Here is a 25,934-nt window from a genome sequence, read left to right as displayed (position 1 = left end):
CTGCTGTGATGCAAGTAGCCAAAGCAATCACTAAGCTGCTGCTACGAAAGGTTGTGACTCTGGGAAACGTGCAGGCCATAGTGGATGGCTTTGCTGCACTGGGATTCCCTAACTGTGGGGGGGCGATAGATGGAACCCATATCCCTATCTTGGCACCGCAGCACCAGGGCACCCAGTACGTAAACCGGAAGGGGTACTTTTCAATGGTGCTGCAAGCACTGGTGGATCACAAGGGACGTTTCACAAACATCCACGTGGGATGGCCAGGGAGGGTTCATGACGCTCGCGTATTCAGAAGCACTACTCTGTTTAAACGGCTGCAGCAAGGGAATTACTTCCCAGACCAGAAAATAACAGTTGGGGATGTTGAAATGCCTGTCGTTATCCTGGGGGACCCAGCCTACCCCTTGATGCCATGGCTCATGAAGCCATACACAGGCAGCCTGGACAGTGGTCAGGATCTGTTCAATTACAGGCTGAGCAAGTGCAGAATGGTGGTGGAATGTGCATTTGGCCGTTTAAAGGCGCGCTGGCGCACATTACTGACTCGCTCAGACCTCAGCCAAACCAATGTCCCCTATGTTATTGCTGCTTGCTGTATTCTCCACAATCTCTGTGAGAATAAGGGGGAGACCTTTATGGCGGGGTGGGAGGCTGAGGCAAATCACCTGGCCGCTGATTACGCGCAGCCAGACACCAGGGAGATTAGAAGAACACACCAGGAAGTGGTGCGCATCAGAGAAGCTTTGAAAAGGAGCTTCATCAATGGCCAGGGTACAGTGTGACTGCTGTGTTTGTTGATGAACACCCAACCCCCTTGATTGACTCAGTCCCTGTAAGCAACTCCCCCTCCCCCTTCGAGTACAGCTTACTTATGCAAATAAAGTCACTCTCATTTAAAAAGCATGAATTCTTTATTGATTCATTATAAAAAGAGGGAGAGAAGTAAGGGTGTGCTTTGGGAGGAGGATAGGAGGGATGGAGAAGGCCATTAAAAAAAAAATCAGAGTAACGACATCCTTCTGGGCTGTCCACGGGGGTGGAGTGGGCGGGTGCACGGAGCCTCCCCCCACGCGTTCTTACATGTCTGGGTGAGGAGGCTAAGGAACATGGTGAGGGGGGAGGGTGGTTATACAGGGGCTGCAGCAGCACTCTGTGATCCTGCTGCCGTTCCTGAAGCTCCACAAGACGCCGGAGCATGTCAGTTTGATCACGCAGCAGCCCCAGAGTTGCATCCCGCCACCGCTGATCTTCCTGCCGCAACCGCTGATTTTCCTGCCGGTCTTCCTGCCGCCACCTCTCATCTCAGTTGTCCCTCCTGTCCTCACGTACACTGGCCTCTTTCCTGTAATTTGAAACCACGTCCTTCCACTCATTCAGATGAGCTCTTTCATTGCGTGTAACTTCCATAATATCCGAGAACATCTCATCTCGCGTCTTCTTTTTCCTCCGCCTTATCTGTGCTAGCCTTTGGGATGGAGGAGGGATGGTTGAAAAATTTGCAGCTGCATGAGGGAGATAAATATTTAGAAAGATACATTTTACAGAACAATGGTTATACTCTTTCACAGTGAACAGCACTATTCACCTAGCACATGTGATTTCCCTACAAGGTCGCATTTTTCATCTTAATAGTGAGTGCTTGCAGCTCTGGAGTTACAGATCTCACAGACACAGGTCCAGGCATCAGAATTCAGCTTGCATGCGGCCATGGTAAGCCACTGTCTCAGTGATTTACCCCTCCCCCCCAACGCATGGCTAATACCACGCTAGCTCCCTGCTAATCAACAACCTTCACCCTCCCCCCCCACCCACTGCGTGTCTGGTAGCTTGGGGAAGATCGCCGGTGACCAAACAGAAAAGATCATCGGCATTTCACTTCTCCCCTCCCCCCGCGTCGCTACGTGCAGGAAAGTGTTTTTAAGCTGCATTCCACGAACCCAGTAGAAAAATGGCCACCCCCCTTACTTAAATTCCTGATTTTTAACCAGGTTATCCTGAACGATATCACTTTGCTGAGGATAACAGAACAAGATAAAGAGCGGATGCTTCTTGAATGCCAGCAGTCACCGGGACCATACGCTGCTATGCTTTGCCACGCAATGATACCTGATTACTTGCTACATGCATGGCATGGTAAAGTGTCTTACCATGGTGGGCGGAACAAGGATGCCTTGCCCAGAAACCTTCTGCAAAGGCTTCTGGAGTACCTACAGGAGCGCTTCATCGAGATGTCCCTGGAGGATTTCCTCTCAATCCCCGGACATGTTAACAAACTTTTCTAAGTAACTATACTGTCTGCGAATGCATCCCAAGTCCTCAGGGCAAATCAATCATTAAAAAAGGCTTGCTTAAAAAACAATATTTGCTATTTGCAAAGGTACACTCACCAGAGCTCCCTTCCATGGCGTCATTGTCTGGAATAGTTGCTTGTGAGGGCTGGGAGCAGGGTAATTCCGTCAGGGTGATAAAAAGCTCCTGGCTGCTGGGGGTCACGGAGTGCTGTGTGCTCTCTGCTAGGTCTTCCTCTTCTTCTTCATCTTCATCTTCCCCGTCTGCATAATCCTCAGACATGGCAGAGATTACAACCCCCACCTCGGAATCCACGGTCAGGGGTGGGGTACTTGTGGCACAGCCCCCTAAAATTGCATGCAGCTCAGCATAGAAGCGGCATGTTTTTCGACCTGCCCCGGACCTTCCGTTTGCTTCTTTGGTTTTCTGGTAGGCTTGTCTGAGCTCCTTAACTTTCACTCTGCACTGCACTGAGTCCCTGCAGTGGCCTTTATCCGTCATAGCCTTAGAAATTCTTTCAAATACTTTTTCATTTCGTCTTTTGGAACGCAGTTCTGTTAGCACTGAATCCTCTCCCCATATAGTGATCAGATCCAGTACCTCCTGAGCGGTCCATGCTGGGGCTCTTTTTCGATTCTCAGGAGACTGCATTGTTAACTGTGCTGATGAGCTGTGCGTGGTCACCTGTGATGATGAGCTGGGGAAGCAGGAAATGAATTTCAAAAGTTCGCGGGGCTTTTCCTGTCTACCTGGCCAGTGCATCCGAGTTGAGAATGCTGTCCAGAGCGGTCAGTGGTGCACTGTGGGATACCGCCCGGAGGCCAATACCGTCGATTTGCGGCCACACTAACCCTATTCCGATATGTTAATCCCGATATTAGCGCTACTCCTCTCGTCGGGGAGGAGTACAGAAACCGATTTAAAGAGCCATTAAAGAGCCATCTTATGACTGGTCACCCTTTTTGTCCTGCTCCACCCCTTTTTATAGCTTTGGCACAAGGCAGGAATCTTTTGTCTGTGCTTGTCCCCATCCCGGTTTCATCAATGGAAAAGTACAAGGATAAAGATGAATTCCAGTATCATGTGACATTGTCACATGTCTCTGTAAGACCCCCCCTAGTCTCCATTCTTCCTGGGTTGGCCCACATGTACACAGGAAAGTGTGCAGGTAAATAACTAGGACAATCAGTTTTAAATGGTTTAATGGCAGCCATCAAGCTTCTAAACCACCATTAATGACCTACACTTTGCATAATTACAATAGGACCTCCGAGTTATACTTCATATTTCTAGCTTCAGATACAAGAATGATACATGAATACAAATTGGAGGGATATATTCAGTAGGTTATAACCTTTGTTGTGATACCTTATAAGAGACCTTTTGAATAAAGCATATTCCCGTTGCATCATATTCACACTCATAAGCATATTTCCATAAAACCTATGGTGTGCAACATCACAAAGACCGTATCCAGTCAATTCCAAAATTTCAGGGAACATTCTAGGCATCAGTGGGGATAAAAACCCCTATTGATTTTGAGAACGCTCTGGAAAACCAGAGAAATCTGATATCCATAGGGTACCCATTTGATGCTCCAGGAGAAGGAGCATTATAATGTCAGAGGTAACTCAGCCACTCATCACTTTCTCCCTCAAGTTCAATTGCATGCTTAAATTCCATTGGGTGAAATAAGTCGGCAAATGAAACTGCAGTTTAGGACTGAGGTGCTTTGACAAAGTTCAGGGGACACAGAGGTTCAGAACTGAAATAACCCCACCATCCTGAGTCTGTCCATGCACACTAGGAAGCTTACTCTGAAATGCTGTGTAAACATACCCACAGATGCTACAGAACACTCTGGAACAACTTGGGTTAGGCCAGGCATAGTGAACAGGAGTGGCAAAGGATGGCCCTGACTGGAGTGCCCTCTTGTGGCAGGCCAAGGTCCTACTGTTGCATCTGCCTCGGTTTCCCATCTCAGATAACCCAAGGATCCCACTTCAGGATCTCTTGCCTCAATGATATCCTTCATTGGGGCTGGTTTATTATCAAAACCACAGTGCAAATCCATCATAACAAAAGTCCTCAACATATAGCCCTTTTATTATTACCGCAGTGCAAGTAGTCATTAAAATCCCAAGACATCTCATTCCTCAACACCTCACATATCACAGTGCAATTGGGAGGTGTGTGATTGCAGCGTGTGTCGCCGTACCTGAGCTAGCTTTGTTTTGAGGTAGTTCAAGGGTTGCTGTTGTCTGTTTCACAGGGCAAAGTTCAGTTTCTGTTGTGGTGTATATCTTAACACTGTTTCCTGTTCACAGAGGTTTGAGTTTAGGTTTCTTCCACGTTATAGAAGGACATGAGGCACTACTCTGCAACCTTAATTCTGAATTAAATCCTCCTTCCCCTTTTATAAAAAAAAATTCAGTATCCCCATGTACTGTGACCCAACTGTCCCCCGTCACTGCTTCTGGAGCCTTGACAACAATTAACCTGGCCTCCGAAAACACTGACTCTACATTAGACCCTTCACATCCTCCCAACATTCTGCCTGTCCAGCATTGCCCAGTTCTCCCTCCTTAGCCCACTTCCCCATCGAGAAAAAGGTTGAGGGACTGGGCAGAGGATGCAGAAACAGTGCAAGGACTAGCAGTGAGCCAGTGGGGATATTGTTTTGAAGGGGGAGAATGGATGTGGGGGATTTGGAGAGAACAGTTAAAACTCCTCCATTTCACAGCTCTGTTCCCTTCTTTTCCACCCCACTCTTCCCTGCACTGCTTCAATGCTCCTTCATTTCCCCCTGATTTCTCAGACTCCCCTCATCCATTCAGACTCCCTTACCTCTGCTCAGACACTACCCAGACTTTTCCAACATTTCCTCCATCACATCAATTACTCTGACCACACCCTCACACCTGCAGCTCCATCCTTCTTGCCATCCCTTGCCCCTGATAAACTTGAATGAGGGGAGGTGGGAAAGTGGTTTGGGCTGTGAAGAGTCCATGCACCATCTGGAGGCAGAAAGGGTCAGGAGAATGGAGATCCGGAGTCCTTACCTCAACTCTGGGCCTAGTGTTTTGGGAAGGGGCACTGCATACCTGTCTGCAGGATAGGAGGCTCAGAGAGGTGTGAAGTAGCTTGTTCCTCACAATGTGATGTTCTCAGCTGAATGAGACTGCCCCACGGAGATGAATAGAACCAGAAACAATAGCTCTGAGAGAAGATGAATGGGCAATTCACTCAATAGGTGTTCTTGTTCTCCCAGCACTTGTGGGCCTGTGCCATGCACCAAGAATGTCCGTTCTCAGCTCATCATTGCGTTGTCTGCATTGTGTGCCTGTGCCAACTTAGGGTTGGGCATTGGACTGGTCCAAAAAAATTGGTCAATTGACTTGTCAAATATTGTGCAATATGGTCAAATATTTTAAAGCGCTAATTTATTAGAACAAGGAGTAAGACTTTATCATCTCCAATAGGCTTAGCCGTAGGCACTTATACCTAATTATATACAAGTTATTTAACTGAATTATTTTAACTTGAGGGAAAATATAAAACAATGAAATTCTAAAAGAAGAAAAATAAATTTTTTAGCAATATTAAGTTCACATTTAAATGTGAATGATAGTCAAGACTAAACAGTTAAAGAGAAATGAAATTAAACAAAAATAAAAATGAATAGTAACTATTTAAAGTAATTTTTAAATGCGCTTATACTGTAGGCAGAAGGCTAGCTCTTCAAGCATCTTACATTTTATTCTCTTTATCAGCTTCAACTGCTTTATCTATATCTTTGTCTTCATAGTCAAATTCAACAGTATCTCCTCTTCATCTGATGAATGTTGAGTCAACTTTTCATCTGCCATTTTGTTCTCTGATCTTATTTTGTGATGCCTGGTGATCAGCTAGCTTCCCAGCAGTGGAGGTCTTCAGTCTATTTTTTGGTTTTGGAGTTTTCCCAAACTGACCAATTTTGGTTTGCACACACAGTAGTATATGGAAGTGTTAATATAATTTCTGTCCCTGTAACTAGAGTGCAAGGGGGACACCCCACTTTCCAGCTTGATCGAGTAAGCTTTTTTGATTCAATTACTGGGGTTGCACTCCACATTGTCTTATGACTGAACAGGATGGTTCTCACTTTATAATTTGCTACCTCTGTCAGAATTGTTTGTATCTCTTTAAAATGTGTAAGCCTTTAAAATTTCCATCAGACACTAGAGACATAAGCAGCTTGCACAACAAGAACACCCACTCTTTTTCACATTATCCACTTTGGCCTTCAGAAGGCTTCCCACAAACCATTTCCATGCAGGTACTTGTAAATTGGACTCAACTTATGAAAAAAAGTATAGCATCTAAGGATTTTCAACTATATAAAATGGTTTACTCCTGGTATAAATACCTCTAGCAAATGTACGATCAAGTTTGTTTTTCTAGGCCTGGGATATTCTGTCAGAAAACCTCCTTAATACCAATTTGATGAACATCTGAAGACTTTCTGGGAGTTGAGATTCTTGATGCAGAAGCAGCTGGAATAGATGAAGAAACACAATTAGCTTGACTTTTGCTGTCACTCATATCACTGTCTTCATCAAAAAAACTCCTTGCTCTGTGGTGATGCTGCTGAAGACTAAGTAGAAGGAGAATGCAGAGAAGAAAGCAAATTTTGGTGCAGACCAGTTTTCCTTTTCTTGGTGTTTGACTGCTATAATTTAGCTTTGACAGTATTTAGACAAAAATTCAACCAGTTTCTCCATTCTATCTACATGTCACGTCCAAGAAGTAAAGAACTTGCACTTGGCTTGAACAGTTTTTCCATGTTCGTATCTAGTAATTTTTTTTCAATACAATTGACTTTGGCTTTCCATGACTCTGCATAATGCATTATGTCACTGCTACTAATGTCACACTACGTCTGGAATGCTCCCTAGGTTGTGAAGTGTGTCTTGTATTTCAGTCAACCAGGAGCCGTTCGATAGCATGTCTACCTGCTGTTCAGCCACTCAAAATCTCTTTGGACATGCTGCCGTCTCCCCTACAGACTCCTAGATCACATACTTTGGGGGGGGGGGGGAGCATGCAAGGAGGAGCCTGTACAGAGATATGATGTCACACTCCTCGTTAGCATAGAACTTTTCATGTTATCAACAAGGTTTGGCTGGGGTGTGTATTGGGGGAGGAGTAAGGAGGTTTATTTACATTATCATTTAATGTGAATTGTTTGATTTGTTGAGGACAAGGTAGATGTTGGAGGTATCATAGCGGTGATACTTTTGTTCAAAGGAGAGGCTATGATTGCATCTTTTCTTTTTGTGTTGGGGGAGGAAGCATAATGACTATTAACCTTTCTGTCACTCCCCCCACTCCCACCTGAGTTAATTTCTATATGTTCATCTAATTAGTTTACACCGTAAACTCACTGGGGCAGGACTGTCTTAATTTAGGCCATGTCTATATGTACAGCATTGCAGCAGCGCCTCTGTACCAATGCAGTTGTGCTGTTGCAGCATATATGGTAAAGACGCTGTATCCTGACGGGAGAGAGCTCTCTTGTCGGCATAATAAAACCACCTCTGCTAGTGACAGAAGCTGTGCTCCCACCAACATGGTGCTGTGCACATGAGCCCTTATTTTGGTGTAACTTATGTCGCTCTGAGGGGTGGCTTTTTCACACCCCTGAGTGACATAAGTTATGCTGACATAGGTGGTAGTGTAGACATAGCCTTATTTAATGTGCTTTGGAAACCGCCATGTACATTGATGGCCTGGTATACAAATAAAGATATGCATATGATGTTTGTTCTAAAAGATACCAGCCAATCAAGATGCCCAATTTTCCGTTATTTCACCTTTTTCTCAACAGGTGGTATTAGCATGTAGTAAAGTGTGTGATCAAGACATTTAAGTAGGGTTGTTAATAGTTGGCACCACCATGATGAAAGGTAGCCCACCACCTACATCAGGGTATTTGACTGTGATCAAATAATAGGTGGTCAATAGGATCAGTCAATGCTATTTGACTGGTCAGTTGACCGGCCTCCAAATCTATGGGGCATACATAAAACATATTCATCCCCCAGCTCCTTATCCTAGCTTGAACACTGTGGGGCATGTTTTGAAACAGGTGGACAGAAATGGGGCCATATTCATGTGGGGAGGTTTTGGGGATGGGCAGAGCTGAAGACTTCCCTACATGCCCCACTGCACATCTGACCCCACTTATTTCTTCCCCATGCTCTCCTGAATTGCTCTCACTGCCCCTTTCTTTCTAGACACAGCAGAAAGATGGGTTGGGGGGGAAAGTAGGCTGACCTTGGTATACCTTCCCAACTCAGGCAGCATTGGGTTCATTCCCCTGATCAGGAAGCAGTGGAGGGAATGGAGCATTGGAGCCCCCTCCCTTGGCCTGATGGAGCAGACATGGGGAGAGATTGTGGGGAATGAGGGATATTTTTAGGAGAGAGGGGAGTGAGGGAAGAGGGTACCAAAGGCTCCACTTCCCTTCCCTGCATGTATGTCATTGGTGGGGAAGGTTCCAAACTTTTCCCCCTTATAGTTCGGCTCCATCAGTGCTTCTGAACAGAGCAAAGGCTCTCTTTGAGGATGATCTCTCAAAATTCATTGAGGATTCATAGAAAGTGTCCTTAATGGAACCCATTTCTTTGTCAGATCTCTAGTCAATTGAACTGGGTTTTCAAAAAACAACATTGTTGAAAAATTCCCTTACACTGATAAGGGTTTTTGTCTAGGGATTTTGCTGGCCCCTCAGATGCTGTGGAATAGCAGTGGCCACATTTCCCGCAGGCATCTGGCAAGGAAAATGTTCTCAGATGATATTAGCTGAAGAGTTTGTTTGATGATGTAATTGTTGTAAACTAGTATTCTGGTTCCTGGGTCTGTTATGATTTCTGCTCTAGATGATGTATCTTGAACTGTCTGAGAAGGCACATATTTTAACTTGATTGTATGAAATTTTTGCATGGACTTGGGGCTAGTGCACTAATATGCTCATGAGGCTGTTTAGTACTTCCACCCGCTCTGTCCCCATCAGCAAGACAGGGCCACAGCTGCTGCCATTACCGGTCCCCTCATAGTAGATCGTGAAAGAATATCCACCCAAAGATAGGTACCGCTCCAGCAACTTTGGACACAGAAACATGAACTTTGAAAACTGTTTATAAAAATATTTATTTCATGTTTGGCATTACACACATTTGCATTGATGTAATAAAACACTTTTTAAAATTTTACAAGTAATCATTTTATCTTTGATGGTACCCTATTTGTTGTGCACATGGAGAATTACCTAAGCCAAAATATTCCTGTGTTACTGTGTATCTTAGCCCTGGTCTACACTATGAATTTAGGTTGCATTTAGCAGCGTTAGATCAATTTAATATGGAGAGTTCATTTTAAGTATAGTATCAAGGAATAGTCTCTGGCTTAGTGAATTAATCATATTCTTACACAAAGATGTCAATTACAGTGGTGATTTTAATCACTTCAGGAAAAATATTCCTTTGAATTGAACTCTCTTTAAATCAATTTGAGTAAGCATTGGAAAAGTCTAGATCAGCATCTAACATAATTAGTTCTTCTTTTATGAAGTTAAGCAGTTAATAATAGGAGTATTTAAAAAAATCCTAAAAAAGCATAAAATGAATCTGAGGGTGTCCTCCACTACTTTCTTCCATCTCTACTACGCTCCCACAATTGCCATCTAGGTCCAGGATTTTATTTAGGGCTTGGCTACACTTGCAAGTTGCAGCGCTGGTAGAGGCTTTCCAGCGCTGCAATTAGTAACCGTCCACACCTGCAAGGCACATCCAGCGCTGCAACTCCCTGGCTGCAGCGCTGGCTGTACACCTGGCCGGGTTGGGGTGTAGCGATTGCAGCGCTGGTGATCCAGCGCTGCTCATCAAGTGTGGACACACACCAGCGCTTTTATTGGCCTCCAGGGAATAAGGAGATATCCCAGAATGCTTTTAACTAAATTACTCCCTTTGTTTTTGTTATGCAGCCTGTCTTTGTTTTGTTGTGAACCTCCGGAGCTCCGTTTCGCTCCGTTTCTACCGAAACCGGAGCTGCTTATCAGCTCCTGTTTGCTGTGATCAATCTGTGAAAAATCAAATGAGATCCTCCTCCCTGTTGTGAACGAGCTCTGTGGAGCTCCTCCGTTGCCGCTGCTGCTATCTAAAAAACAAACAAAGCTCCTGTTTGCTGTGATCATCTGTACCTGGCTGTAAACAATCAAATGAGAGGCAGGCAGGGAAACAGTGGGGAGTCGTGTTGCCTGCAGGCTGTTTGCAATTAAGAGTTAAGACTAAGGGGTCGGAAAAATGTTCTGATTTTTCAAGTCAGGAAGCTAACACACAGTGTTGGCTCCAAAAATCCACTCTCTCTCTCCCCCCGCTCCCTGTCACACTAGACCCCACTCCACCCCCCTCTTTTGAAAAGCACGTTGCGGCCACTTGAATGCTGGGATAGCTGCCCATAATGCATCACTCCCAACAGCGCTGGAAATGCTGCAAATGTGGCCACACACCAGCGCTGGTAGCTGTGAGTGTGGCCACACACCAGCGCTGCTCCTACACAGCTGGATGACCAGCGCTGCAAACTACCAGCGCTGCAAACCGTAAGTGTAGCCAAGCCCTTAGTGTCAAAAAATGTATCCAGCTAAGATGATGATTCAGCCTGGTGATTAGAGATGGATGGGAATTTTCCACTGAAATGTGTTTTGATGGAAAATGTAACTTCCATAAAGGAAGATTTTTAATTTTTCTTTTTTGCCAAAATACTTCGATTTTTCTATTTGGAAAAATCAGGACAGTCTAAATATTGCCCTTTAGCTAAGCCAAATCACCAATTTATCCTCTTCTAATGTAACAAAAGCCAAGCAAACAAAAGATTCTTCTGCCCCTCCTGAGCTACTCTTCAGCCTACCTTCCTGTCTCAGTCCTCAGCCTCTTCTGATCTACCTGCTTGTCTTTCCTGCTCCATTATAGAGAGCTGACTCCTAGACTGCTTTGCCTGGAGTCCAGTTCACACAGTCTACCACTCAGTGCAATTCCCTGCTTCCTGCAGACCCTACTTTATGGCCTTCCACAAGAGTCTAACCTGATTCCTGTAGTTCCTCTGAGTTCTCCTAGCCCTTTTTATGAGGTCCAGGTGTTCATCAGGCTATCCCTTGATCCCCTTAATCCCACCCACTCTGCTAATTATAGCACAGGCAGGACTGGCCCTTTTCTCTATAAAGGGGCCACTCACCATGTGACAGTGAAATACAGGGGGAAATGGAGTGGATGAGAGTGGTTACGTGCATGGATACACTGAAAGAGTTTCTATTGGCAAAGAAGCATAAGATAAAGGAAAGAAAAATACAATTTAGAAAAATAATCTTAAAAGAATAACGTAAGAATACTGAAAGAGAGAAGACTGGCCATTAAGTGTTTAACCTGCAAAATAGCTCACTTCCAAGTCATTGGCATAAGAAGTCTATTTATATAGTAGTCAGTTATCAAATACCCTCAGAGAATGATAGTCTCTCAACAAGTCTATTTTAATCAATAATGTAGTTGCCTGGATTTATATAATCAAATTTGGGTTTGAAAAATTATTTAGGCTATATTGTATATCACTGTCCAAATGAAACTAACATCTGTGTGAATGTACAGTAGTTATTTGAGTGATGTAGCAATTGTAAAGGGAAGAAAAATTTGTTCCTGACAACATTGTTGGATTCCAATCTTGTGTTATTTCTTAACCATGAAGGATATACAGCACAGTATATTTTTCTTGGAATTTGGTATAATGTAAATTGAAAACTCAGATTTATTTCTTGTGTTTATCTTTAGCACTTTTAAAGGCTTGATATTTTTGGAAAATATATATTAAAAGTCCCCCATCCCAAATTAGTATACAATGACTTATAACATTTAGCCAGAGCCCGTCAAACTGATTTTTGTCATATTTCACAAATTAAACCAGGGAAAAAAGTTTGATCAGAACCTGAATGATAAGGAACATTCTCTTCTGGTCTAATCCCACAGATGTCAATGAAGTTACACTGGCAGAGATTTCAGCCCTAAATCTCTAAAGAGACCATAGGTGATGCAGAAAGACTTGTCTGAGCTTCTGAATCACCCTCTTTCTTTTTGAATCAGTACATGAGCGAATACCCTAGCATGAGAATGAAGGAGATGCTGTGGTGCTGAGGTGACATCTTTTAGTTGTGTTGCGTAAGTTCTGTCTGCTTATGCCTAATACCAAGTTCCTGATAGTTTTTGTGTTGCTATTTATTTTATTTGTTTCTTTGGAAGAGCAGGGATGTTTGCCCTAGTGCCCTATTAAAATTTCTATTTAGGTAATTCCTTACCTATCATTTCTCCTCCATAGTTTCAGTTGGATAAGATTCTTTGCTCTCTTATCTTGTTCAGTGCTGCTGTTGTAGTGCTGGCTGCATTTCGTTAGTGGCTCAGGTGATTCCTATATATTGACCTGTAAAGTCTTTTGGGATATTTCTGGATGAAAAATGCAATATAAAATTAAGCCATTAGTCTTTAATCAGTTCCTTTACTAGTACACTAATCAGACATGCCAAACTGACACTAAAGACTGTTACACTTTTTGACTTTCAAAAAAGTGTCTACCCTTATCTTGAAACACCCAACCCATAGCTTTTTAGGTTTATGGGGAAAGTATTGTGATGGGTTGGATCACAGAAACCCTCTTGGGAGCTGCCACCTGATGTGCCAAGACTACTACTACCCCTGCTTTCCCTGCCAGCTCGGGACCCCAGCACCCTGTCTTGCTGAGCCAGACACTCCCGTCTCCTCCAACACAGACCCAGGGTCTGAATTACTTGCCCCAAAGCTGCAGGTTTACCTGAAAGCAGCTAACAGAAGTGTTCCTGTTTTTAACACTCAGATGCCCAACTCCCAATGGGGTCTAAACCCAAATAAATCCGTTTTACACTGTATAAAGCTTATACAGGGTAAACTCATAAATTGTTCACCCTCTGTAACACTGATAGAGAGACATGCACAGTTGTTTGCTCCCCCAGGTATTAATACATACTCTGAGTTAATTAATAAGTAAAAAGTGATTTTATTAAATACAAAAAGTAGGATTTAAGTGGTTCCAAGTAGTAACAGACAGAACAAAGTAAGTCACCAAGCAAAATAAAATAAAATGCGCAAATCTATGTCTAATCAAACTGAATAGAGATAATCTCACCCTCAGAGCTACTTCAGTATTTTTTTTCCCCTCATATTGGACACCTTCCAGACCTGGGCACAATTCTTTCCCCTGGTACAGCTCTTGTTCCAGCTCAGCTAGGGGTAGGTAACTAGGGGATTCTTCATGATGGCTCCTCCCCTTTTTGTTCTGTGCCACTCCTTTATATATTTTTTGCATAGGGCAGGAATCCTTTGTCTCTCGCTGGGATCCCACTCTCTCCTTCTCAATGGAAAGACACCAGGTTAAAGATGGATTCCAGTTCAGGTGACATGATCACTGCCACTGCAAGACTTCATTGCCCACTTGCTAGCGCACACGTATACAGGAAGACTTGCAGGTAAATACAGCCATCTGCAGACAATTGTCCTGGTTAATGGGAGTCATTAAGATTTCAAACCACCGTTAATGGCCCACAGTTTGCATAATTACAATAGGCCCTCGGAGTTATATTTCATATTTCTAGTTTCAGATACAAGAGTGGTACATTTATACAAATAGGATGATCACACTCAGTAGATTATAAGCATTGTAACGATACCTTGCAAGAGGCATCATATCTTTTTCATGAAGCATATTCCAGTTACATTATATTCACTCATTAGCATATTTTTATAAAACCATATAGACTTCAATGTCACAAGTATATTGGCTTATTATAGATCTTGGAGCTCAGTGGCCTGATCCTCCTCTCTATTACTTATGTTTTATACCATTGCAACTCCAAAGGAGTCTCACTGGCAAAAAATTGCTTTAACATAATGGTAAACCAGGCCACACAACCCCAAATTTTTCTAAATCAGTGTGATTTATTAGATGGCATCCTTTCCCCCTTTTCTTATTGTTTGTGGAAATGTGATCCTATTCAGCTGTTTCTAGAAATGTGGTGGTGCCAACTCATAATTAACTGACTTAGATGGAGGACATTTTAAATTATCAGATAGAGGGCAATACAATAAGAACAAACCTAGTATCTTCATTTGCTCATTATTATAGAAGCTTGTGTGATTTCTAATCCAATCTTTATGTACACCTCATGACAAAAATGTAGTTAAAATATACTTAGGGTTTTACATAGATACATAGCAACTTAAAATATCAGATTTATACTACTGCATTATTATTATTATTATTATTAATTAGCCATATATTTGAAAGTCAGGAAATGTACCTACAGGTTAAAAAAGACTAACTAAATGTAGTAAGCTAAAAATTGCAGATAAGTCTCCAGCATGACCATTACCTTGACTGTGTGCTCACCCTTACTCTTAGAATCATAGAATCATAGAATTCAAGATCAGAAGGGACCATTATGATCATCTAGTCTGACCTCCTGCAAGATGCAGGCCACATAAGCCGATCCACCCACTCCTTAGCAAGCGACCCCTGCCCCATGCTTCGGAGGAAGGCGAAAAACCTCCAGGGCCATCGCCAATCTTCCCCGGAGGAAAATTCCTTCCCGACCCCAAATATGGCGGTCAGCTGAACCCCGAGCATGCGGGCAAGACTCTCCAGCCAAACCCTCTGGAAAAGGTTATATCATACCATTGACCCATTGTACTATTTACCAGTGTGGCACTTAATTGACCTATTGACTAAGCCCGTTATCCTATCATACCATCCCCTCCATAAACTTATCTAGCTTAATCTTAAAGTCATGGAGGTCCTTCGCCCCCACTGTTTCCCTCGGTAGGCTGTTCCAGTATTGCACTCCCCTGATGGTTAGAAACCTTCGTCTAATTTCAAGCCTGAATTTCCTGACTGACAATTTATATCCGTTTGTCCTCGTGTCCACATTAGCACTGAGCTGAAATAATTCCTCTCCTTCCTGGTATTTATCCTCTGATATATTTAAAGAGTGTAATCATATCTCCTCTTATCCTTCTTTTGGTTAAGGAAAACAAACCGAGTTCCTCAAGTCTCCTTTCATACGAAAGGCCTTCCATTCCTCGGATCATTCTAGTGGCCCTTCTTTGTACCCGTTCCAGTTTGAATTCATCCTTCTTAAACATGGGAGACCAAAACTGCACACAATACTCCAAATGAGGTCTCACCAATGCCTTATATAACGGGACTAGCACCTCCTTATCCCTACTAGAAATACCTCGCCTAATGCAACCCAAGACCGCATTAGCTTTTAACGGCCACATCACATTGCCTACTCATAGTCATCCTACGATCAACCAGGACTCCTAGGTCCTTCTCCTCCTCCGTTACTTCCAACTGGTGCGTCCCCAGCTTATAACTAAAGTTCTTGTTAGACATCCCTAAATGCATAACCTTACACTTCTCACTATTGAATTTCATCCTGTTACTAATACTCCAGTTTACAAGGTCATCTAAATCCCCCTGGAGAATATCCCGATCCTCTTCCGAATTGGCAATACCCCCCAACTTGGTGTCATCCGCAAACTTTATCAGCCCACTCCTACTCTTGGTTCCCAGGTCAGCAATAAATAGATTGAATAAAATCGGACCCAAAACCGAGCCTTGAGGAACTCCACTGGTAACCCCCCTCCAACCGGACAGTTCCCCCTTCAATACTACCCTCTGCAGTCTCCCCTTTAACCAGCTCCTTATCCACCTCTGGATTTTCATTTCGATCCCCATCTTTTCCAATTTAACCAGTAATTCTTCCTGCGGTACCGTATCAAACGCCTTCCTGCCCAGTGAAAGAAATTAAGTTCATGATGATCCCTTTTGTACCTCTGGTGCAAAGTGACTGGGAAACTAGTCTAACTGGCCTTGCTTCAGGGGAATCCCAGGATGGATACCAGAAGAATCAGAGAGAGGCATAAAGCCACCTTTGCATGTGCATACTCCCTTCTGCACTAAGTTGGTGTGGCCCATTGTATGGCTCTGTCTTCTCTTTTTTTTTGTGTATGTAAAAAAGAATAATATCATACTTTGTTGTAATGTGTTATAATGTCTGGCCTATATCATTGTTTGGAACACACAAAGTGTGACGAGTTGTGGGATATGTACATTATCTCTGGGAGATTGTGAACCCTATGTATCCGTGCCAGACTGCCAACTCCATTTTGAATGTGCAGTCTTACCTTCTCTGTTGGTCTGCTTGCCTTCTTGCAGGGTCATCCCCAGGGGGGTGCCGGGCCCGGAATATAGGTGCCGATTTTCTAATCTGCTGGAGGGTGCTCCCCCCAGCTCTGCCCAGACCCTGTCCCCACTTCACCCCTTCCCCCAAGGGTCCACCCCTGCCCTGCTTTTTCATGCCCCACCTCTTCCACACCCAGTTCCAACCCCCTCCCCCTGAGCGTGCTGCGCCTCGCTCCTCTGCCCCAGTGCCTCCTGACACCATGGGCGAAACATCTGAGCTATGGTAGGCGCTGAGAGGGAGGGGGAGGCGGTGATCAGCAGGGTCTGTTGGCAGGCAGGAGGTGCTTGGGGGAGGTTCTGGCAGGGGGGCTCCTTGCCCTCCCAACTTGCCGCCCTGCCACTCACCTCCCCATTCACCTCTTCACTCTGCTCACCCACTCTCCACCTCACCTCCCTGCCCGCCTCCTGTGGGGGCCCCCAAAGCGCAAGACCTGGGGCGGTTTCCCCGATTCGCCACCCCTTAGGGAGGGCTCTGCCTCCATGTTGGGTTGAGTTTGCAGAGTCTGGTGGCAAAAGAATAACAGAAGTGTTCAAGTTAAGTGGTTTGACTACTGAAATGTATGGACTCCCTATCCAGAAGAACTAATTTAGCAGGGGGGAGGTTGTCATGGTAGCAATGAAGTCACTTGGCAGAGGTTTTGTGCTTAAGTGGGTAAGCTGGCAAGAGTGTTACTTGACACAGGGGGCTGAAGATTTTAAAAAGGCAAATGCTGGTCTGTTCAGTCCACTTTCTTCAGTCCATGAAGGAGAGACCACTCACAATATAATGGCTTGCATGAGGCAGGGGACATCCTGCCTGCCTTTCTGGACACCATTGGTCTCTAAGGACTCCCAAGGGGAGGATGAGATCGAAAGGGACGGGCGTCATGTTTGTTTTATATGATCTGTACTCACTGGTGCTTTACATGATTAAGTATAATAGAACATAAAGGTGTTAGACTGTGCAAAGTATGTGTATTGATTGCTTTACAACTGCTGTGGTGCCCCCGAGAGTGCTATATTTATAAACCAGAAGCTTCACACATTTGGGTTGAGTTCTAGGAGGAGGGTGTGTTGAAGTACCAGGGAGTCCAAAAGTTTAGGGTTAAGAAGTTAGACAGCAGGTTCCAGTTCTCAGGGGAGGGTGCCAAATAGAAGGTCTGCTTCCTGAGAATGTGCCTAGGCACCCTGGGACTGGGGCAATGGCTGGACTCAGTTCAGGCTACAGGAGCTTAAACTACTTGGAGATCCAGAGCAACATAGGCTTGAATTCCCCTCACAGCTATCTTCGTGGGTGGCCAGGAGGGGCTGATCACTAGGATCTGTGACAAAAGGGCTGTTTTGAAAAAATACAAAATGTATTTCTATTTGTTTACCAGTATATTCAGGGTGGGTGTGGAAAACACTGATATGCAATCTTTAATTAGTGAGTAGGTTTACAGTTTACAGGCTAGGATGTAGGGTTTTATTCCTTGGGAAAGTCTGTGTGGAGAGGGAGGCAGGAGAAGGGGCTGTGCCAAGAATAAAAATAGCTAATTTTACTGCTCCTGTTAGGGGTCTGGGAAATGGAGCATGCCAGGGAGAGTTTTTCAAGTATGAGGACGAGGGCAGATGAATCAAGCAGTTGAGTAGGTTTCAGTGGTGAAGTGTGGGTTTTTTTGTTTTTTTTTTTTTTTAGATGATGATATGGTACTTATTGAATATATTTAGATGTTCAATTTGAACACAATGAGCAGGGAATTAGGCAATGAATCTTCCGTTATTGCTAACAGGAGTTTATTTAGTGTTGAGTTCTGTTGTATTAATTTAGATGGAATAAATGGGCCCAAAGGGTCAAGAGTGTTAACATGACCCTGTTGCTGTCCCGGGCTGAGTATGCAAAGATCTCAGCTTGCCTAGTACCACAGCAAACACACCTTTAAAAATCCTTTTACCCTTTAATAAAGATATGCTGGGGAGGGGGAGGAAAAACAGTTAAAGCTTCTGAAATTTAAAGTATTCAGTAAAACTTTTATTTTAACATCTCTTGTTCCCTTTCATTGGAGAGAGGTTTTAGAAAGAAACCTCATTTGCCAGACAGTCTCTTAGATGGTCTTAAAGATGGTAATAAGTGTCCTTTGGGAGAAAAGAGAAAAAGTTAGTTGAGATGGGCTCGAGCTTTTTTTTTTTTGTTAAAGTCCGGTCCCGTTTCCTGGAAGACAAAACAGGAGAGAAAAGAACAGCAAATATAGAAAATGCAGCTTCTGTCTCACTTGCAACTTCACTGCTGGAAAAACATAGGTACAGCACACTGTTTTATAAGTCCCTACAAAACCTTGCAAACTTGTACCAGCATTGGGCTATTTAAGACTCTGCCTTCAGTTGCCTTTCTGATTACACAGGCTTACACCAATGTTGCAAAATATACAGTCTTGGTCAGCCTAGCCAAGCTCTTATTAGACAGAAGGAAAAAGGCGAGAGAGGGGAAAGCGAAGAAATAAGGTAGGGAAGGAAAGGACACACTGAGGGATGTGTGTCGTGTGGAGGGAGAGACATTCCAGGTGGTGTGTGTGATTTAGTTGGAGGTGGCAATGTCATCTGGGTTCTTCTCTCTGTGGCCCAGTCTGGTCAGGATATCTCCTAATCAGGGCCGGCTCTAGGTTTTTTGCCACCCCAAGCAAAACATTTTTTGGCTGCCCCCCCCGCCCCCAGACATGAGCCCCCCCCGCCCACCAGTGCCCCCCACTCACACCCCCTGTTGCCCCAGCACTGGGCTCCCCCCCAAATGTGGGATCCGCTACCAGCACACTGCAGCCGAGCCCTGGCCCAGCTGCGACTCTGTCCCCATGCGGGTGGAGCTGCTGGGCGGCGCGGAGCGGGAGTACTTCCAGGTGGCGGCGCGGCTACGGGGTGGCGCAAAGAACACGGCCCCCTCCCTGGGCTTCGCAGCACTGCTGGTGGCCAAGGTGGATCAGTTCGCGCTCACCGCCCTCACCCCTGACATGCTGGCGGCCGAGGACCTGGAGAGCCCCCTGGACCTGCTGCTCTTCAGCCTCACGGTGCCCTGGCCCAGCCCCGGCAGGAGGGAAGGCAAGGATCTCCAGCTGTGGGGCTACCTGCTCAGCACCGACGAACCCAGCTGGCCGCTCACCTCCTCACACACTCCAGGAGCCCCTCGCCACCATCGCAGCCCGGGCTCGGCTCCAGGAGACCCCGTTTCCCTCCCTCCCCGGCTCCTCACACACACTGGGTAGGGCCACCCAGAGGATTCAGGGGGCCTGGGGCAAAGCAATTTTGGGGGCCCCTTCCATAAAAAAAAGTTGCAATACTATAGTAACATGTATTTGGAAATGTAAAAAATAACTAGTGAAAATTAATTTGTAATAATTTGAAAATACACCAAATACATTATTTAAAAACATTAAATGCTTTACTGGTCTGTATACATTTGCAATTACATAATGGGCTGTTGCTGGGTGATGGTGATGGTTGATGCCAATGGGCTGTCACTGCCTGGAGGTGGTGCTGCTGTTGCCCAGGGCTGGGTGGGGAGCTGGGCTCAGGACTGTGGGGAGATGGGGTCGGAGGTTGTCTGGCTCAGAGGGGCTCGCTTCAGAGCTGGGGGTCTGGGGTGGGGGGGATGGGGTCGGAGGGTGCCCAGCTCAAAGGGGCTGGGCTTGGAGATGAGGGTCAGGGCTGTGGGGGATGGGGTCAGGGGGTGCCTGGCTCACCGGGGCGGGGCTCGGAGCTGGGGGTCTGGGGTGAGGGAGATGGTGTCGGGGGGTGCCCACCTCAGAGCAGCTGGGCTCAGAGCTGGGGGTCAGGGCTGTGGGGGATGGGGTCGGGGGTGCCCAGCTCAGAGGGGCTGGGCTCAGAGCTGGGGGTCAGGGCTGTGGGGTGAATGGGGTCAGGGGGGTGTCCGGATCAGAGGGGCTGGGCTCAGAGCTGGGGGTCAGGGCTGTGAGGGGGATGGGGCCGGGGGGGTGCCCAGGTCCGAGGGGCTGGGCTTGGAGCTGGGAGTCAGGGCTGGGTGGGGAGGATGGATTTGGGGGGGTGCCCACCTCAGAGGGGCTGGGCTTGGAGCTGGGGGTCAGGGCTGGGCCTGGGGGGTAATGGGGTCAGGGGGTGCCTGACAACCACCTCCCTGAGACCCCCCCCAATCCAACTCCCCCCTTCCCTGGCCCCTGACCGCCCCGCACACAGAACCTGTGCCCCCTGAGTGTCCCCGGGACTCCCTGCCCCTTAGCCGCCACCCCCCCGGCCCCGGCCCCGGCCCCGGCTGCTTACCCCCGGCTCACTGCGCGCCTCGAGAAGCGGCCCTGCCCAGCGAGGCAGCCGTGTGGCTCCGGAGGGGGCTGAGCTCTTCCCCGCTCAGAGCCGCGTGGTGAGGGGGCGGGGCTGTGAGCTCCAGGCTGAGCTCAGCTGCCCCCGCTCGGCATGGAGCTCGCAGCCCCGCCCCCTCCCCACATGGCTCTGAGCGGGGCGGAGCTCTGCCCCACCCCCCCAGCCAAGCTGCTGCTGCGCTGTTTAGGACCCGGGCGCGAACAAGCGGAGGAGGAGCAGCCCGTCTTCTGCAGCCAGGCGGGGCCGCGCTACCGGTAAGGGGCCATCCCTCTCCCCCAAGCGGAGCCGGGAGCGCGGCCCTGCCCGGGCTTCAGGGGACGGGCCGCTCCTCGGCTCGCAGCGGCAGGATGAGCTGGGGCCCCAGCCTTTTGCCGCCCCCTATATTTTGCCGCCCTAGGCACCAGCTTGTTTTGCTGGTGCCTAGAGCCGCCCCTGCTCCTAATCCTGAGAGAAGTCACAGTGGCATCACACTGGACCTCAGGGTCCCAGGAGACATTGGAGGTGGCAGCCATGATTAAGTTGGCTTCTTCCCCTTCTCTTGCCTTTTAGTCAGCCAGTATCACAGTAGCTGGCTTTTCCCTACAAACTTTTTTTTGAGGACCCCAAAAGGTGAATCCCAATATGAGCACCCTTCAACTGCCTCTGTGACTTGCTCTTTATATCTGCTCCCCTAAAAGGCATGACAGTCTCCCAGGCTGGTTGATCTATAACTCTCCCCAACTGGAGAAGTACATCAGATTCACCACATTGCTCTCTCTAGCCCATCACTGCCCATCAGATTAATGACATACCCACATAACACATAAATGTATGGTGTTTACATGTGCGAATACATCAAGATAGAGTATCACATGTTGGGATCTGTAGTTAAGAAACATCTCAAGATGCATTGTAGATCTCTAAGGCTGTATATTGGCCACTTGCTTCTCCCTGAGATTGCTACTCTTTTAATAGTGTTTGCTTTTCTTAAAAAAAAAAATTAACTATGCCTTTTTTTGTTTTGTGGTTTTGAGTTTTCAGTCTGAAAAAAGTAATTTGAAAAATAGTGGTGTTCATGACAGATGTCCAGCTAAAAGACTGAGATTTGGATGGTTACAGATTATTTCTAATCAGGCTGTAATGTTCCCTTGTGTCCAATGTTCCATTGCTATGGAATAAACCTGTCAAGTCCCAAAGAAATGTTACATTTCAGTAAGTAACAATCTAGCCAAGAAGAAAAAACCTTTTAGATATATTTTTCATGGTATTTTTCAAACATTTCTACTCCTTCACAAAAGGCTCTGTCCTGCAGAATGTATTCTTCTCAGAATGTTATATTTGTCTATCAAGTATAGATGTTTGTCAGGCATCACCTTGCTGCCAAATTAATCCAAGTTAATGCTAGCAACTTAATTTGTCATGGTCTCACTCAAATATTCCCATTGTATTTTGTGTAGGAGAGCACAAAAACGCATCCTATATGCAACAGAATGCTGCAATCCTTGGGGTTTTTTAAAAAAATGCAAGTTAGAGACCAAGAAACTTCAATCCATCACAGGAGATACATAGAATCATAGGACTGGAAGGAACCTTGAGAGGTTATCTAATCCAGTCCTATCATTGCACTCATGGCAAGACTAAGTATTATCTAGGTCATTCCTGACAGGTGTTTGTCTAACCTGCTCTTAAAAATCTCCAGTGATGGAGATTCCACAGCCTCCCTAGGCAATTTATTCCAGTGCTTAACCACCCTGATAGTTAGGAAGTTTTCCATAATGTCCAACCTAAACCTCCTGTTAGGGTTCCCCCCCGACTTTGAACTCTGGAGTGCAGATGTGGGGACCTGCATGAAAGACCCCCTAAGCTTATATTTTACCAGTTTAGGTTAAAACTTCCCCAAGGCACAAATTGCTTTCCTTGTCCTTGGATGGTATTGCTGTCATCACCAAGTGATTTACATGAAAGGATGGGGGTTGCTTTACCAAGTATGAGGTCAGCCTAACGATAAAATGATTTACACAAAAATTCAGGGAAGGGTTACTTGGACTAATTGTGCCATGGCTCAACAAAGCAATAATTTCTTGAGTGGCTGTATTTTTTTGCTCCAGAAGTTGAGCATTTTAACACACATTACCTAGCTCTTATGGTTGCAAAGATAACTTTCAGAATGTGGATCAGAAGTAAACCAGTGCAGTGGTATCTGTCTGAATCTGTTAATATGCCTGAAACAATACCCCAAGAGAGAATGGTACTGATCCTAGTCATTTCAGGGGGTATTTGCTATGTCTGATATCTTAAATATGAACACAGTTAATTATTCTACTGCTGAATAAACTATGCCGGAATGGAGAGGGATAATCATGTTTTGAAGATCTTGACAGTATATTAGAGGGCATCTCATTTTGCGGTCTCAAGTGGATGGAGCTTTGGTTCTAGGTGAAGTTCAAAGGAGAAAAAATTCAGGCTGACCACTGGGAGCAAAAATGTGCAGGTTCATTCAGCTCATTCCCCAGCCATGTGCTTTACCTGAAGAGGGTTCAACATGGCTTATAGAATCTCTGTTGGGCCCAGATGCTGCCCCTTTTAAATCTGCTCCTCTCGGGCTTTCTTTGAGTCAGGCCCTAAAGTGCACACTGTGATTCAGAAGCCTTGGAAAAAAATCAAATCTTGTGCAGTGTGAGCTCCCTTTCAAGATGTACAGTGCATTCTGGGGCAAACAGCATAGCAATGTAGTTAAGTATAGCAGCAGGTGCCAACTGAGAGAATGCAGGGCCTTGTAGCCAGGCTAGTTGCTGTAAATAAAGAGGGCTATAGGAAGAGGCTGAAGAGCTGCCACCAAAAGGACGAGTTTACTCCATCATTTGCCAAAGATCATGCAGCTGAAGAAATGAGTGGATCATAGATCATGAGGAACCAAGGCCATTTGAGGAGGGAATATTTTGGAAGGTTGTAGGAGGATGTTTATCTCAAAACTCCTCATTCCTCTATTAGGTACTGCTTTCACTTTGATTGTAGAGTTGTGTATATTATTGGGGGGCGGGGAATGGTCTAAATGGTAAAGAAGGTAGATGAGATAAGTGCTAGTGATATGCTATTTTTTCCTTAATTATAAATGTTTGGTAGGGCTTCCAGGCGTCCGGTTTTGGACCAGAATGCCCGGTCAAAAAGGGATCCTGGCGGCTCTGATCAGCACCGCTGACCAGACCATTAAAAGTCTGGTCGGCAACTCATTGGGGCTAAGGCAGGCTCCCTGCCTATCATGGCGCTGTGCAGCTCCCAAAGGCAGCCGTCATATCCCTGCAGCCCCTAGGTGGAGGGATGATCAGGGAAGCTCCATGTGCTGCCCCCACCACCAGTGCCAGCTCTGCAGCTCCCATTGGCTGGGAACCGTGGCTGCGGGGGTGGCACTTTTGTGGGTGCGGTCAGCATGCAGAGCCCCCTGGCCCCACCACCTAGAGGCCTAAGGGACTTGCCAGACACTTCCGGGAGCTGCGCGGAGCCACGACAGGCAGGGATCCTGCCTTAGCCCTGCTGTGCTGCTGACCAGGAGCTGTCTGAGGTAAGCGCTGCCTAGCTGGAGCCTGCACCCTGATCCTCCTCCCACACCCCAGCCCTGCATCCTCTCCCACCATAACTCCCTCCCAGAGCCCGCACCTCTGCCCCAAGCTTCAGCCCCCTCCCAGAGTCTGTACCCCACACCCAACCCACCAGCCCTGAGCTCCCTGCTGCACCCCAAACTCCTCATCTCTGGGCCCCAGCTGGAGACCGCACCCCCCTACCACACCCCAACCCTCTGCCCCAACCCACTGAAAGTGAGTGAGGGTGGAGGAGAGCTAGTGACAGCAGAAGGGGGAATGGAGTGAGTGGGGGCAGGAACTCTGAGAAGGGGTGTGGCAGAGCCTCGGAGAAAGGGTGGGGCAAGGGTGTTCGTATTTTTGTGATTAGAAAGTTGGCAACTCTAATGTTTGGGCGTCCAGGACTTAAATGTTTGAGAGGTTTTTAGACTGTCATCTGATCCTCTGAGTTTAAATCAGGTTTAGGTTAAAAATGGGGCAGGGAGGGAGGGGGAATTACTCATCTTAACCTGGTAACTATAGTAGTTCACATTTGTCCATATTACAAAGAAAGTGGGGTGGGGGAGGGAAAAATCCAACCACATCATGACGTTACACCCCACATTCTTCATAGAAATATGGTTATGATATGAATATGTCCTAAGATATATTTTATCAAGATGTGTCTTGTAAGGTATCATTGGAAAGGTTGATTTACTGAATGTGATAATCCAATTTGTATGCATGTATCATTTCTGTATCTAAAGTTAGGAATATTGACTATGTAACAATTACAACTGTGTGTATTTTGAGACACACCCACCAGACAACAGGCCATCAGCTTTGATGGGCCATTAGGAAGAAACAACCAGACTAATTTCTCTCCTTTCTGAGAGGCATCCTCGGACATAGCTGTGACACTACTAGGTAAGGTGGTCTTGTCAACTGGTACTAAACACTATCATGGACTTCTAGTAATTTTCCACTAAAAGGTGGGAAACAAAAGATTCTTGACTTATGTAAAGTTTATTTAAGGCTGTGGAGGAAGGCAAACAGGACTCTCTTCCATTGCCTACCCAAGAAGGAAGACTGCTGAAAGAACCTGAAGAGAGAAAGGAACTAATAAGAGGGAGAAGGCAGGGCTGAATCCAGATTGAGACAGGGGTCCAGTCTGTAAAAAGAGATAACTGGAACTCTAAGACACAGAAACTCAGCAACTTGCCTAAAACAACATTTAGGGTGAGAAATTATTTCATGAAACAGTCTCTTTAAGATCTTAAGCTTAATATGCATGTTTTGTTTTATTTGCTTATTAATCTGCTTTGCTCTGTTTTCTATCCCTTATAATCATGTAAAATCTGTCTTTTGTAGTTCATAAACTCATTTCTTGTTTATAACATAACCCAGTTTGTGCAATCCATATCTTGGGGAGGGGGGGCAAGAATCTGT

At 45.8% G+C, this 25,934-nt stretch overlaps 1 protein-coding gene and 1 long non-coding RNA gene across 14 annotated transcripts in view; one reads left to right on the top strand and one right to left on the bottom strand.

Annotated features, from left to right (window-relative positions):
- Positions 1-25,934, top strand: part of MCTP1 (multiple C2 and transmembrane domain containing 1) — a 444,146-nt gene that overhangs the window by 58,330 nt on the left and 359,882 nt on the right. The gene's annotated exons all lie outside the window — the stretch shown is intronic.
- Positions 18,619-21,003, bottom strand: LOC120408296. The gene is made up of 2 exons (XR_005600592.1): positions 20,896-21,003; positions 18,619-18,744 (listed from the first exon to the last, which is right to left on the bottom strand). It is a non-coding gene; the product is annotated as an uncharacterized LOC120408296 (long non-coding RNA).

This window comes from Mauremys reevesii, linkage group 6 (genome assembly GCF_016161935.1).
Source record: "Mauremys reevesii isolate NIE-2019 linkage group 6, ASM1616193v1, whole genome shotgun sequence".
Classification (NCBI taxonomy): Eukaryota; Metazoa; Chordata; order Testudines; family Geoemydidae; genus Mauremys; species Mauremys reevesii.
This window is presented reverse-complemented; position numbering and strand designations above follow the sequence as displayed.